Here is a 16,659-nt window from a genome sequence, read left to right on the forward strand (position 1 = left end):
AAGGCAGCAAACTCCTGAGCGACCCCCGCTTCAGTCAACAGTGGGTCACACGAGGCTCAGGGAAAGCTCGTGGGGTAGCCATAATACTCAGTAGAGACCTGAACTTCACTGCCACAACAGTCCTCAAGGACAAAAAAGGCAGATTCATTTTCGCTAAAGGGACACTAGATGGCAAAATCAAACTGACAATCGGCTCCATATACGCCCCAAACACGAAACAATTGGAATTCTTCCAGAAGACACTAAACAAATTCCTCTCCTTCTCTGAAGGGGAAGCAATCCTAGGAGGGGACCTCAATCTGAATATGAAAGGTATATCTCTGAAAGATATCCACCCCACAACCCCATGGGCAACCTTCCTCCGAAGGAAACCCCCAACAACCAGGAACTCTTACAAGTTACTAAAAATGCTAAAAAACAGGGGTCTCTACGACATTTGGGGTAAGCAAAACCCAGGAGACATCAGCCATACATTCCAATCGGGACGCCATGATACAGTGTCCAGACTGGACAGCATTCTACTCACACAGGGTCTGATCCCCTCAGTAGAATCAACAAACATAGGTAACATTGAAATCACAGACCACGCCCCAGTAGAAGTCATTGTTAAAATAGGAGAAGGAACACAAACCACCCCATCATAGTCCTTCAGTCCCATCCTAACGACAAACAAACAAATTAGAGAGAGTCTCACAAAAACCCTCCAAAACTACTTCAAAGAAAACGATGTAAACAATATAACAACCCCCCTCCTATGGGACGCAATGAAAGCGGTCACCAGAGGAGCTTGCATAAAAGAGAAAACATTCCTTAAAAAACAAACCTCCTCAAAAATTAGCAAAACAGAACAAGACATCATAGCCCTCTCATCACGCTACAAACAAACAGGATCTAAAAAACTCCTCAAACTTATAGAACAAAAAAGGAGAGAACTAGACTCCCTAGAAATTAACAAAACAATGATCAACATTCTATACTCTAAACAACGTTTCTACGAATATGGAGGGAAAAACTCCAGATTACTAGCAAATAGATGTAGGAAAAAAGCACTCAAAACAAGAATACACTGCATCACCAAAAAAGACGGCAACATAACATTCTCCCCCGAAGAAATAACCTCAGAATTTGCAGAATTCTACTCCAACCTATACACCTCCCATAACCCACCAGAGAAGGAAATCAGAACATTTCTAGCAGGACTAAACATGCCTACCCTAACTGATGAGGAACAGGAATTCATGGACAGCCCTATCACCCCAGAGGAAATAGATGCGGTCCTCAAAAACCTGAAACCACACAAAGCCCCAGGCCCAGACGGCTTCACAGCAGAATTCTATAAGAAATTCAAAGAACCCTTGATGCCCTACATGACCCGCCTATTCAACGACATCATAAAAGGGGGCCCCATCCCCAAAACCTGGACCCACTCCAGAATAGTCTGCATCCCAAAACCACTAAAAGACAGCCTCAAAGTAGAATCATACCGCCCAATCTCATTAATAAACCAAGACTACAAGATCTTCACATCAATCTTGGCCAACCGCCTAAAAATCTTCCTACACAAGTTAATAGTCCCAGACCAGACTGGCTTTGTCCCTGGCTGCAATATAACAGACCCCATCAGGAAACTACTGAACCTGATCGAACACAGCAAGGCAACCAAACTCCCATTGACAATTATGTCCCTAGACATCCTCAAAGCCTTTGATTGCTTGGAGTGGAAATACATACTAGCAGTACTAACTAACATGAAATTTGGCCCCAACTTCCTACAAACCCTCAAACAAATATACTCCCAAGCCTCAGCAAAATGCAGAACTAACAATATGGATTCTAACACTATAGCTATCCAAAGAGGCACGAAACAAGGATGCCCACTGTCTCCCTTCTTATTTATCCTGGCTCTGGAACCCCTAGCAATCCGCATCCGAGCAGCCACAGACATCAAGGGAGTGGAAATAAAAGGCAGAACCTATAAATTAGGGCTCTTTGCAGATGACCTAATGGTCACAACACCAGACCCCATAAGCACAGCAACCTCCCTAACCAGAGAACTCAACACATTTGCAATGGTGTCGGGCCTACAGGTAAATTTTACAAAGTCAGAAGCTACGTGCTTCAACACCCCTCCTCACACCCAAAAAGAACTCACGAAGGTCACCAAAATAAAACTTTGCCACACCAAGTTCAGATACCTAGGGGTACAAATAACCAGAAACCTCAATAAATTGTACCTCCACAACTACAAGCCCCTGTGGCGACAAATTAACAAAGACCTAAAGAGATGGAACAACATGAACTTCACTCTCTCAGACAAAATAGCCCTGATCAAAATGATCACACTCCCAAAACTAACCTACCTATTCCAAACCCTCCCAATCTGGATCCCCTCAACCCAACTTCGCAGTTGGCAGAGAAAACTACACTCTTTCATCTTCTCACATAAAAAACTAAGAATAAGCCCCAAATATCTGCACCTCCCCACCTCAGAAGGAGGATGGGGAATCCCCAACATAGAAACATATTACAATGCCAACCAAATATGCCATATAATCCCATATATACTAGAAGATGAGACAAAACAATGGGTACACCTAGAGAGGGACACAATTGAAAACACCTGCACCACAGCATACCCACTCCTCCCAAACAAACTAAAGAAAATTCCCACAACACTTAACAGGTACACACAGACCATGCTCAAAGCATGGAAAACACAAATAGGCAAACTATCCCCAACCCCATCCCCACTAATCCCCCTGGCGTACCACCCATTATTCCACCATGCAGCACAAAACCTCAAGATAAAAACCTGGCGAACCAAAGGCTTATATCGCCTAATAGACTTTTATAAAAATAACGAACCCTTGTCAACACAAGAAATACAAGACAAACTAGAAGACACCCAAATGCCCTGGTTAACACAACACCAACTACATGCCCTCTTAAACAACCCAACAGTAAAATCAGCAGCAACTAGGCCCCTGACAACCTTCGAAAACCTCCTCCTAACAACAAAAGGAAACGGTAAAGGGACGGTATCCGCAATATACAAAATACTACTCCAAAATCCCGCAAATCCCCTAGACGCAATCAAAAAACAATGGGAGAATGACATAGGCTATGAGATTAACCCCACCCAATGGACCAGAATGTGGTCTAAACCCCCCTTTAAATCCATATCAATGAAAAGAAAAGAACTCACACTGAAACTCACCTGCAGGTGGTACCTAACACCAAGGAAACTAGCGCTAATACACCCAGGAACCTCACCAAAATGCTGGAGAGGGTGCACCTCCACAGGCACATACCTCCACATGTGGTGGGAATGTCCCAAAATCCAACTATTCTGGACAACAGCCATACAAGAAATATGTAAAATAACTATGCAAGTAATAGACATCACCCCAGAATTGGCCCTACTAAACATCTTCCAAGACAACAATGCCCATTTACACCACAAAGAACTCATAACCCACCTACTTTCAGCAGCCAGAAACACCATAACCAGACACTGGAGAGACCTGTCAGGAGTAAGCATGGACCAATGGTACCAAATAGTATGGGAAACAGCCCTACTAGAAAAATTAACTAACAAACTGAAACTGACACGGGGACAAACAGAAGAAGACGCCTTCATCCCGGTATGGCTCCCCTTTATCACATACACAGCCCAACAGGACAGTGACAATAATCCACCAACAGCATACAAATCAATATGGCTAACCTGATCCAAAACACCCACCCACCTCACCCACACATGAAAACAAAGATCACCACAGCCAATCGCAAGCAAACAATCACACCCTAGGCCAACCCCAACCTCTCTCACCACCAAAGGAACACAAGTGAACAACACAAGCAACGCTGACACCAAACTCTACATACATTAAACATAATAGAAACACCGCCACCCGACCCCACCCCTATCCATCCTCCCTCCCTCCACCCCCTCTCTTTTTTCTTTTTTCTTTTCTTCTCCCCCTAATGCCTCAACAAATGAGACGGATTTGTAAAAATGTTACATGAAAAAAAAATGCGAGGCACTACACTTCTGTAAAACAAGAAAATCCTGAATAAAATATATATTTAAAAAAACAAAAAAAACATGTCCCCGTGTATAAGACAGTTGGGTACTCAGTATTTAGAAAATGGGGAGAGATTGCCAAGACTTGTTAAGCTTTTTTGGGAGGGGATTGCCCAGAGTTGAGCTTTTTTGGGGGGGTAGCCATTGATCAAACTGCACGCATCAACCAAGTCACCTATCGTCTGCCCGATTGCCACAGCAGCAGCCAATCAACAACAGCCCTTTCCACAGCAAAGAAATCACTGCTGGAAATCTCCTCCTGGTGGCTACAACCAACCGCCCGTCCCCCCTCAGCACTACCCATGTATAAGAGGAGCCTCTATCACTTTGAAAGGACACCAATCTCGTGGAAAATCTTATCTCTACTGCTGTGATCCAATCTTTAATCAATGCAGCAGCCTCACTCGTGTCAGATCATAAAAATCCATGAGTTTTTCGAAAAATCATCGATCAGCAACAGAACGTGTTTGGATCCACCCAAAGACACTACCTGCATGGGGCCACACAAATCTGCATGGACTAGCTCAAAGGGCCTGCTGCTCTTTCTAGTGGATCTAGGATATGTGCATGTGGTTACCTTAGATTGTTTACAGGCTCTGCAATCTAAGAACTTGTCACATCCCTTAAACTTACACCCCTCAGTATTCTTTGGGGCTTTGTTAACGTAGGACCACCCTGTGTGGGAAAATCTCCTGTGCCAAAGATGTACGCAACCATTGTGTAGTGGCACGTTTGCGCATTGCACTTGTGCCTCTTCAGGGGGTTCACAACAGCAACATTAGCAATAGGCATGTCCACCATGAACAGCCTATCTTTGCACTCAGTACTGTATAGCTTCTTCCCATCCCTGAAAAAAGAACACGTTATTTGCAAACTTTACACTGAAGCCATCAGCTACAAGAGCGGACACACTTAAAAGACAGTTGGCGATCTCAGGAACCACAAAAGCTTGGACTTCATGATCTAGAAAAGAACAATACAACATGCCAGTCTCAGTTAACTGTCTCTTCGATCCATCAGCCAATGACACATATCGTCCACTTTTCAGACTTGCAGTTTCAAAGAAGCCCACCAGATGGCACTAGAGTGTGAGTCGCTCCATTGTCCACGATAAAAGAGAGAGTGGCTGATTGTTGACATTCCAACATTGCCATGGAAACACTTCCGCCCCCACTAGGGCCTTTGCCAGTGTTCTCATGCTTCGCTGTCTGAGAACCTTTGCTTATTTGCTTTCTCTGCCGGCTGACCTTGCATTCCTGAGCCCCTGCAGAACAGCTCTCACGGCGAAAACAACTCTTGGAGACTTTGGCTTTCACAGAGCTCTTACAGCTGCTGTCTGCACCCCCACTCCTGGGTGCCCAGCTTCCTGAGGAACAGCTTGCCACTGCTTTCCTCCCAGCTCTCTGCCTCTCTCCCTGTTCATCGCACAGATGTGTTGAAGCATAGGAACAGCTTCCAGGAACGTTGCCTTCAGCCCTCACTGGGCTCCTTTCAGCCCCCACTGGGCTCACAGTCCCCTCTCGGTCTTTGGCTCCCACTGTGGCTACAAACGCCTTCTCCAGTGCCTGCCAAGCGACCCGGGACTCCTTTTTTTTAAAAAAAAGATATTTATTGCAAATTTTTAACAAAAAAGAAATCACCAAACATATAAAATACCATCACCAAAAAATAACAATCAAAAGAAAACAGAAACAAACAAAGAGATAAACATAGAACAGAGAAATACAGCAAGAACCACTATCCATAAATCATATTTCCATAGCCTTTGGACTTCCTCACATCTCCCTTTCCTGCATTCTCGGTAATAAAGTTATAAACAGCAATTTATTGCCTTGTTTCAATTCTTATTTTGTAATTCTCAAATATTATGTCTCAGACTTTTGATATTTTTATCATGTGCTTAACTGCTTAGTTTAAACATAATATTGTTTCAAAATTCATCTTTTACTTAAACATCACTTATTCTCATAATATCTTTCAACTAAAATTGCTGATGCCATGTTGGTTTCTATCGTGCATTTTCTTAACATTCATACAATTTATAGTGTTTTTGTAAATAGTCCTTAAACTTTTTCCAATCCTCTTCCACTGTCTCTTCTCCCAAATCTCGAATTCTGCCAGTCATTTCAGCCAACTCCATGTAGTCTATCAATTGCGTCTGCCATTCTTCCAGCGTGGACAAATCTTGTGTCTTCCAGTGTTTTGCGATGAGTATTCTTCCCAGAAGGCCTTAACCCTCGGGCAAGTCCACCAAAGGTGAAAGAATGTTCCTTCAGTCTCCTTACATTTCCAACATATATTGTCATGCAAATGGTATATTTTTGCAAGCTTGACTGGGGTCATGTACCACCTATATATCATTTTCATAATATTTTCTTTCAAGGCACTACATGCCGTGAACCTCACACCGGTGGTCCATAACCTTTCCCAGTCAGCAAACATAATGTTATAGCCAATGTCCTGTGCCCATTTTATCATAGCTGATTTAACCGTTTCATCCTGAGTGTTCCATTTTAACAGCAAGTTATACATTTTGGAAAGTACCTTAGTTTTAGATTCTAACAATTCTGTTTCTAATTTCGATTTTTCCACCTGGAAGCCTATTTTTTTATCCATATTAAAAACCTCCCTGATCAGAGCATAGTGTAACCAATCTCGCACTCTATCCTTCAGTTTCTCAAAGCTCTGCAATCTCCAGTTATCGCCATCTTTTTCTAGTATTTCCCAATACTTCGGCCATTTGGTCTCCATATTGAGTCTTTTCTGAGCTTTAGCTTCCATGGGTGACAACCACCTTGGGGTCTTGTTTTCTAGTAAGTCTTTATATTTTATCCAGACATTAAATATTGCTTTCCTGACAATATGGTTCTTGAAAGTCTTATGGACTTTTACCTTGTCGTACCACAAATAAGCATGCCATCCATAAGCGTTATTGAACCCTTCCAGATCCAGGACATCAGTGTTCTCCAAAAGCAACCACTCTTTCAGCCAGCAGAGAGCTGCAGATTCATAATACAGCCTTAAGTCTGGCAGGGCAAACCCCCCTCTCTCCTTAGCGTCGGTTAGTATTTTAAATTTTATTCTGGGCTTTTTGCCCTGCCAGACAAATTTAGAAATATCTCTCTGCCACTTTCTAAAACATTCCACCTTGTCCACAATCTGTAGGGTCTGAAACAAAAACAGCTTTTTTGGCAATACATTCATCTTTATAGCAGCAATTCGGCCCAACAAGGAAAGTTTCAATCTTGACCAGCTTTCTAAATCCTTTTTGATTTCTGTCCAACACTTTTCATAATTATCCTTGAATAAATTCAGATTTTTAGCAGTCATATTAACCCCTAGGTATTTCACCTTTTTAACCACATTTACCGTATTTTTTGCACCATAACACTCACTTTTTTCCTCCTAGAAAGCAAGGGGAAATGTCTGGGCGTGTTATGGAGGGAATGCCTACTGGTGGCATGCCTACAGATTTTCCTCCTCTACAAACTATGTGCGTGTTATGGTCGGGTGCGTGTTATAGAGCGAAAAATACGGTAGATCTGTCTCTTTCTGAAACCTTTCTGATTCCAAAGGTGTCAATTTTTTTTCTAAAACCTTTGTTTTTTGCTTGTTTAATTTAAATCCCGCCACCCGACCAAACTCATGAATCAGTTCTAAGACCCTTTTCGTACTAGATTCTGGCTCCTGTAGTGTCAAAACCAAGTCATCTGCAAAAGCTTTAAGTTTATACTGTTTGGCTCTGACCTGAATCCCTTCAACCAGCCGGTCCCCTCTAATCATATTCAAGAGCACCTCCAGGACCGAAATAAATAACAGAGGGGAGATAGGACAACCTTGTCGTGTTCCTTTCTCAATCTTAAACTCTTCTGTCACCACATTGTTAACTATCAATTTGGCTTTTTGTTCTGAGTAAATTGCCTCTATGCCATTCTCAAACTCCCGTCCCACTCCCATCCCTTCAAGATTTTTCTTCATAAACTTCCATGAAATATTATCAAAGGCCTTCTCCGCATCTATGAAAATCAACACAGCTTTTGTATTAATATTTGTTTGCAAAAGTTCCAAAATATCAATAATGTTCCTAATATTGTTAAACAAATGTCTACCTGGGAGAAAACCTGCCTGGTCTTTATGAATTACTTCATTTAAGACTTTTTTAAATCTACTTGCCAGAATGTCTGCAAAATTTTTATAATCCACATTCAGGAGAGAGATGGGACGGTAGTTCTTAAGTTGTGTCTTTTCAGTTTCTAATTTAGGTATCAATGTGATGAAAGCTTCTTTCCACGTTTCCGGTGCCTTCTTCCCCTCCATAATCTCATTGCAGACCTCCATTAATGGTTGTGTCAGATACTCTTTCAGAATCTTGTAGTACTTGGAGGTAAGCCCGTCTGGCCCTGGAGACTTGCCCAGTTGCATATTCTGGATGGCACCTTCAATTTCTTGTTGTGTTATTTTATAGTTCAAAATTGTCCTATTTTCTTGAGACAGTTTTGGTAATCCATTTCTTCTTAAAAATTGGTCTATCTCAATCTCTTTCTGCGGCCCTTGTGTGTAAAGTTGTTTGAAATATCTCTGGAAGCACTTTCTAATTTCCTCAGGGTTCTGGATGTTTCTCCCTTCAATCTCTAGGTTTGTGACCGTATTCAATTTTTGTCTCTTTTTTCAACTGCCATGCTAGCAGTTTCCCACATTTATTTGCTGATTTGAAAGTCCTTTGTTTCATTAACTTAATTTTCCACTCAACTTCCTGATTTATCAGTTTGGAGTATTGTGCTTGGTAAAGTTTAATTTCTCTCAGAATCTCCTGTGACTTTGGTTTCAATCTTAGCTTTTTCTCACCTTCCTTTATTTTTTCCAGAATCTTATCTTTTTTCTCATTCTGTGCTCTTTTCTTTATCGTATTCTGTTGTATCAGAAACCCCCTCATAACAGCTTTACTTGCATCCCAGATTACTCTTTTTTCCACTGTGGTGTTCAAATTTATTTCAAAATAGTCTCTTAAGGTTTTTTGGGCCTTCTTAATAATCTCCTATGGGACGCGGGTGGCGCTGTGGGCTAAAGCCTCAGCGCCTAGGGCTTGCCGATCGAAAGGTCGGCGGTTCGAATCCCCGCGGCGGGGTGCGCTCCCGCTGCTCGGTCCCAGCGCCTGCCCACCTAGCAGTTCGAAAGCACCCCCGGGGGCAAGTAGATAAATAGGTACCGCTTACCAGCGGGAAGGTAAACGGCGTTCCGTGTGCGGCTCTGGCTCGCCAGAGCAGCGTTGTCACGCTGGCCACGTGACCCGGAAGTGTCTTCGGACAGCGCTGGCCCCCGGCCAATAGATGTGAGATGGGCGCACAAACCCCAGAGTCTGTCAAGACTGGCCCATTCGGGCAGGGGTACCTTTACCTTTACCTTTACCTTTAATAATCTCCTGGTCTCTTAACAAGGTGTCATTCATCTTCCATCTGAAGGAGCTGGTTGTAGTTAGTCTCATTTCCATCTTCATTGCGTTATGGTCGGAGCAAGTTTTTGGGCAGATTTCCACTTTTCTAGTCTTAGGTGCCAGTCCTCTAGTTATCCATATTTGGTCGATTCTTGTCCATGTCAGTTGGGCTTCAGAAAAGAATGTTCCTTCTCTTCCTAGGGGGTTCTTTGTCCTCCAAATATCAATCAAGTCCATATTGTCAGTCAGTTCAAAAAAGGTTTTAGGTAGTCTGCCATCTTTTGTCAAGCTTTGGTTTTGTGACTTGTCCATATTTGTAGAGACCACCCCATTCATATCTCCCATCATAATGATGTTACTATAGTCCAGATAGTCCAGCATTGTCTCATGCAGTTTCTTATAAAATTCTGATTTCCCCTCATTCGGTGCATAAATTCCCAATATAAAAAACTTTTTGCCTTGAGTTTGTATCTCGATTGCCAAAATTCTTCCTTGCTCATCTTTAAATAAAAATTTTGGTGATAGGCTCTCTTTTGCATATATCACCACTCCTCTTTTCTTAACTCGGTCCGATGAAATAAATTCTTGGCCTAGTCTCTTGTTAATTAACACTTTTCTATGGAGCCTAGTCACATGTGTTTCCTGCAAGCAAATAATGTCCAATTGTTCTTCCTTTAATAAATGAAATATCCTTCTCCTTTTTTCCGGGGAGTTACAGCCATTAATATTCCAGCTGAAAAGCTGCAGAGACATCCTGGACAAATCTGTTATTCCTTTGGTGGTGGGGTCTCTTTCTTCTGGTCCTCAGGCCCCAAAGGTGTAGGTATAGGCAATGGCCCAGACCCTGGAATTCCTGTGATCCCTTTCTGAAGGTCTTCTCCGTGGTCATTCAAAAACTTTTCTTTATCCTCAGCTGTTTTAATTTTTACTTTCTTCCCTCTAAAAGTGAAAGATAGTCCTTGGGGAAATTCCCACCTAAAAGGAATTGAGTTACTCCTCAGCAATTTTGCTAACTCTGTATAGGTGGATCTAAGATCCAAAAGTTGTTTCGGAATGTCTTTGTAAATTTCTGCTCTCCTTTCTTGAATTACAAGTGACTTTTCGTAGTGTAGGCTTAATATTTTATCTCTTTCTTGCTTGGATCTCAGAATGATCAAGCAATCTCTGGGTCTATCTTTCCTTGCTACTCTTCCCAGTCTGAAGGCACTCACAATTTTAAAATCCTTGTCTTCCTCTAAAGGCCAGAACTTGGAAAATTCTTTTGTCAAATAGTCAATTAAGTCCCCTTGTTCAAGTTCTGGAATTGCCCTCAGTCTCAGGTTATTTTCCCTATTACGTAGTTCAATCATAGACAGGTAGGCCTGCTGTTCACCAATCTGTTTATGCAATGGTTTGACTTCTTCCTTTAATGCTTCAGCTTTTTGGTTAGCTTCCACAGCTAGTTTGCGATTTTCTGTGGTGGCTTCAAAAAGGTTCCCAATTGATTGTGCGTGCTGAGCAACTTGTTCAGTTAATTTATTAACGCTGGCTGTGGTTTGATCAATCTTAGCCGAATGCTCATCTGCCTTTTTGTCCAAACTTTCCAATTTTTCCAAAATTTTATCTAATACTGAGGCAGAACCTCCTGCAGCCATACCTTCTAGCAAGGTCTGCTCAGTTTCTTCCTCTTGTGTCACCAAAATAGCAGGAACAGATGATCTGCGCGGCTGTGGAGTCAAAGTTGTTTGCGTTAATTGTTTAGCTTTAGCTTTAGCTGATCTTGTTTTCCCAAAGCCACTCATTCCACTCCTGTCTACGTGCCAAGGTCAAACCGTGTATGGTCCCATGGGAATCCACAAGTCCAGAGAATAAACAACAAGACAGGAGAGAAGAGAAACAAAAAGCAAGTCCCAGACAGCTGTATATCCAAAATCCTCTAGGGGGAGTTTAAAAGTATCTTGAGGGAAAGAATAAATTTGTTACTCCTAATAATGTCCAAACAGCCATAAATTTCCAAAAAAAAACCTTCTAAAGAGTCTCTAAAGAGTGCCAGAAACAGTATTTCAATGTATCCAGTCAAGTAACGCTCAAATGTAGCAGTTCCCAATAACAAAAGCGGAGTCCGCAATTTGACAGCTCTATTTAATCTGGCAGCCCGAATATTTGGGTTTCTTAATGCATTTGTAAATCCACAGGGAGAGGTAAAACCAAGTCCAGAACCAAAGAAAAGAAAAAAATTGAATCCCTTAGTTCCTATAAAACGACTCAAATAATTCATGAGTTAAAAACTTTTGGTGCCACTTCAAAGGCTTCAGGCAGATCAAAGTCTTTTGCTTTAAATCCTTAAGCAGAACCGGGAGACGGACTTCCTGGTTGCGTCTCCCGCTTTGGCCGAATTTTAAATCAATTTGGTCCCCAATTCCTTCAGTCCCTCTTACTCACGGGTTGGTACTTTTCAAATCGGATGTTCCAGGAAAAAAGGTCAGCGCTCATCGGCAGCAGCTATGCGGCTTCACTCCACAGAAAGAGCGATCAACTCACAGCACCGTGCCAGCCCTTCCACGTTCCGGAGCCCCTTACGAGGTTCCTTCGTTTCGGGGGGTGCTTCTGGTGCCCGCCGAGTCCCACGGCCACAGGCTCACTCTGCCTGTGGTTTTCCGGTGTGGGTCTCCGCTTCGCCGTAGTGGACGACCCGTTTCTGCGGAGCTTCCCCTTCACAGCGCGAAGGAGACCGCCATTGCCGTTCGCACCGCCTCCGGAAGTCGCGACCCGGGACACCTTAATGCCCTCTACATGAGGCAAAAGCCAAGCATCCACGCTTGCTTTTAGTATGCCCAGCACCCACTGCTCCTTTTCCAGAGCTGCAGCCACGTCTGCCTCTGTGATGGCCTGGGAATCTGATTCAGAGGCTGAACCTGAAGAATCCCAGCCTGCACAGGAGTCCCCGTCTCCAGGGCCGGCTGAGCCAGGGCAGGGGCTTGAATCTGAAGGGCCCGCATCTGTGCCGGATCCTCAGAAGCAGACACCAGATGAATCCACTCTGGCTCTGGAGGTGATTGAGGACCCATTGCCTGCACCCTCCAGCCTCTCCTGAGCTGCAGAGGCTCAGGGCAGAGAGACGGAGGGAACTAAGTTCTCTCAGGAGGAGTGCTCACCTTAAGGCCAGGAGAGGCAAGTCACCTGTGGGCCGGGACCGCCCTAGGCCCCAGAGGAGATAAAGGCCAGTCAGCCCAGTCCCAAGTTGTGGGAGCAACATCGCTGGAAACCTGTTGCTGCCAGCACTCTGACCTGCTCTTCCAGAGTTCCTGACCATGCCCGGCTCCTTGCCTTGGACCCCGCTTCGCCCTTGACAGACAGCCTCCAGACCCTCGACCCAGGACTCGGACCATGGCACACGGTAACCCCTCCGGGACCAGCACAGCCTCACTAGCTTTCTCAGCAGCTTGAGGTAGTGGGGGATGCATGCAAGACCAGAGCTGTTCTCCCAGCAGCCAGTACTTCATTCTGACGGACCACTCATCCCAGTTGGGGCCAGTTAGCTTCCCAAAGGGCACGTTAAAAGCCTCTTGAGCCTGCGCCATCTTCCCCCGGGGCTTATAAGCTTTACTCACACTTCTGCCAGCCGGTCCCCTGAAGATGCAGTCTGCTGCAAGCTCCTGCTTCACCAGCGAACTCAGGACTGCCCCCTTCTCAGGCAGGAGTTCAAAGCTGGCCTCTTTCCTTGTGGTCTCTTCTCACACCCGGCAAAAGAAACATTGCTTCCCATAACCTGTGAATAATTGCGTGTCCAGTACACTCCCTCTGTGCAAAACGTCTGCTGTGTTTCTCAGCACAGGCTTTAGTCAGGAGCTACCTTAAGCAGTATGCAGAGTTGCAGAGTTGCCTTCGTGTGAGAAAGAGTAAGGAAGAGTCCACAAGCTGTTCTCTCTTTAACAGCGTTTACTTACAAGCAATAAATCCATCAGAACTTGGAGGCATTCTCTGTGCCGGAGAACAAAACATGCTCTGTGTCTCAGCATCTCTCAGTGTAAAAACTGAAAGTAACTCACAGACAAAGAACTGATGCAGCTTCCTGAACGAAGCTCCAGCCCCAGATACAGGACACCACTAGGGGTTAACCCTTTAACCACCATACTCCACAAATACATCATACACGAAAAAACAGGGCTAGTTATTTGTCAGGGGGCTTCTTGACTGTTGCAATGAGCACATGCATGCCGTATCTGAACAGGGATCATAGAACTGTAGCATCTGAAGGGACCTGCGGGGTCACCTAGTCCAATCCTCAGCAATGCAGAAGAGGGGCAGCCACCCAGAAGTCCCTGCTCCATGTTACAAGTCTCTTTAAAAAGGAGGGGTGCAGTGGGTGGGACTTGTGCCCAGAGATCAAGGAAACCAAGAGAGACCCCAGCCTTGTATGACGCAGGCCGAAAGGGATCTGGTTCTGCCTACTCACCTGGGAACGCTGGCCCAGAATCCTTGGGGCTCTTCTTTTTAAGCAGGGGCAAGTGCCGCTGCTGCCTGGAGTTTGGCTTTCTGTTGACCGGCTGAAGGGTGCTGATCTGGCGCTGTACCAGCTCTGGGAAGACTACTGGCTCCACCTTGCTATTTCGGGCCACAGTGTGAATCTCTGGCCTCCCCAGCACTTATTATTCTTATTAAAAGGGAACACAAACGCCAAACTAAAACTGTATCTTTCGCTCCATAAGACGCACCTAGTTTTTAGCGGAAAACAAGAAAAAAAATGTTCTGAACGAAACAGTGGATATATGATTTTTGTGGTTCATGCTGTGGCCACAGACATGTGATTTGATGGTGAGATTGGAGTAGCCCAATGTAAAAATCCTGAGGATCCATGTGGATCTGTGCTTTGTAACCACATTTTTGCGCCATTGTGGCCCCACGCAACAGTGGATGCCTGTTTTTTTTTTTTGGTGCAGGCTGTAGCCATGGACATGCTATAATAATAATAATAATAATTTATTTATATTTTTTTAAAAAATATTTTTATTGGTTTTACAAAATTTTTATAGACAATACAAACAAATAAACAAACAAACATGTATAATTTCATATCCTTTTTTCATAAACCTCACTTCTCCGACTCCCCCAAACCTCCCCTTTCTACACCCCAATTTCCAAAGTTTTTCAGCAAATCCTAAACTTATTTTTATCAAATTTGTCCCTTATTTATTCTTTTCTTTTACTTAATCTTTTGTCGCTGTAATCTCCTTTTTTCCTAAAACCTCAACATTTTAGCATTCATCAATTTTATAATATTTCTTAAGATAAATTTTAAATTTTTTCCAATCTTCATCCTGATCACGGATTCTGCCAGTCATTTCAGCCAGTGCCATATAGTCTATCACCTTCATCTGCCATTCTTCCAGAGTGGGTAGATCTTGAGTCTTCCAATGCTTTGCGATGAGTATTCTTGCTGCTGTAGTAGCAGACATTAAAAAAATTCTGTCTTTCTTAGACACCAATTGGCCGACAATGCCCAAGAGAAAGGCCTCTGGTTTCTTAGGGAAAGTACATTTAAGTACTTTTAAAATTTCATTATATATCATTTCCCAGAAAACCTTAATCTTCGGGCATGTCCACCAAAGGTGATAAAAAGTACCTTCAGTTTCTTTACACTTCCAACACTTATTGTCAGGCAAATGGTAAATTTTTGCTAGCTTGACTGGGGTCTGTTATTGGTTTCAGAACTCACAGGGTTAAAGAGAGTTCTGAGTGACGTCTTTTTCCTGAGGCGTGGTTACAAACACTTACGGGAGTGGTTTGACTATGAGTGTTTCAGTTTGTCTCTATGCGAGGGAGGATGGCCGAGCTTTCGCCAGGTCTGATTTATGCTGTTAAACTTCATGATTATTTTTTTTTTTTATAATAATTTTTATTGCATTTTTTCCAAATTACAGAAAGAACAAAAGGAAAAGCAGAATAGAAGAAAAAAAGAAAAAAGAACAGAAAGTCACATCCATTTCAACAGCTTATTTCAAATTTCCATTGGACTTCCCCACATCTCCCGCATAATGCATTCTTGATAATAAAGTCATCAGCAAATTATACCCTTATTTCGTGTGTTTCTTTATATTTTCAGTTGCAATTTAAGTTTAAATCTCTTATTCTCCATTTACTCTAAAGATATAACATGATGTCATTTTTACCCATTTAAACTTTGATTCTTTCACAAATGTTATCAATTTCATGAATAATTAAATTTCATTGCTGGGGCTAACGTTCCAAATCATACGACGTCTTATGTTTCATACAACTTATAATACTTTTGCAAATAGTCTTTAAATTTCTTCCAGTCCTCCTCCATTGCCTCTTCTCCCAAGTCTCGGATCCTTGCAGTCATCTCGGCCAGTTCCATGTAGTTCATCAATTGCGTCTGCCAATCCTCCAGTGTGGGCAAATCTTGGGTCTTCCAATGCTTGGCGATAAGAATTCTTGCTGCTGTTGTAGCATACATAAAAAAAGTTCTATCCTTTTTTAACACCTTCTGGCCGACAATGCCCAGAAGGAAGGCCTCTGGTTTCTTGGGGAAGGTGTACTTGAACACCTTTTTTAACTCGTTATAGATCATTTCCCAAAAGGCCTTCAATCTTGGACAAGTCCACCAGAGGTGAAAGAATGTCCCTTCAGCCTCCTTGCATTTCCAACATTTATTGTCAGACAAATGGTATATCTTAGCGAGCTTGACTGGGGTCATGTACCACCTGTATACCATTTTCATAATATTTTCTTTCAAGGCATTACATGCCGTAAATTTCATACCGGTGGTCCATAACCTTTCCCAGTCCTCAGACATAATGTTGTAACCAATGTCTTGAGCCCATTTTATCATGGCTGATTTAACTGTCTCATCTTGAGTATTCCATTTAAGCAGCAAGTTATACATTCTCGATAATACCTTGGTCTTTGGTTCTAACAACTCTGTCTCAAGTTTCGATTTTTCCACCTGGAATCCTATTTTTTTATCTAGCTTAAAAACCTCATTAATTTGGGCATAGTGTAGCCAATTTTGCACCTTGTCCTTTAATTTTTCAAAGCTCTGCAACCTCCAATTACCTCCAATGTTTTCTATTATTTCCCAATATTTCGGCCAATATGCCTCCATATTGGATGTTTTCCGAGCTTTGGCCTCTATTGGTGA

At 43.0% G+C, this 16,659-nt stretch overlaps 2 protein-coding genes across 12 annotated transcripts in view; one reads left to right on the plus strand and one right to left on the minus strand.

The window, feature by feature from the left end:
- LOC309543082 (protein hinderin-like) overlaps window positions 1–16,659 on the plus strand; it is a 52,780-nt gene that overhangs the window by 10,313 nt on the left and 25,808 nt on the right. The window lies entirely within an intron of this gene.
- LOC309543087 (uncharacterized protein) overlaps window positions 1–16,659 on the minus strand; it is a 142,040-nt gene that overhangs the window by 5,995 nt on the left and 119,386 nt on the right. For 3 of the 10 annotated variants that reach the window (XR_014224505.1, XR_014224506.1, XR_014224507.1), the window contains exon 3: window positions 13,954–14,212. The exons of 5 other annotated variants lie outside the window; for them this stretch is intronic. The gene's annotated coding sequence lies outside the window, so the exon portion shown is untranslated. Of the gene's footprint in view, window positions 1–13,108; window positions 13,416–13,444; window positions 13,575–13,953; window positions 14,213–16,659 lie in introns of those variants that run through there. 2 more of the 10 variants (XR_014224508.1, XR_014224509.1) reach the window with 2 other exon arrangements.

This window comes from Podarcis vaucheri (genome assembly GCF_965113315.1).
Source record: "Podarcis vaucheri genome assembly, chromosome: 11".
In the NCBI taxonomy this organism is placed as follows: Eukaryota; Metazoa; Chordata; class Lepidosauria; order Squamata; family Lacertidae; genus Podarcis; species Podarcis vaucheri.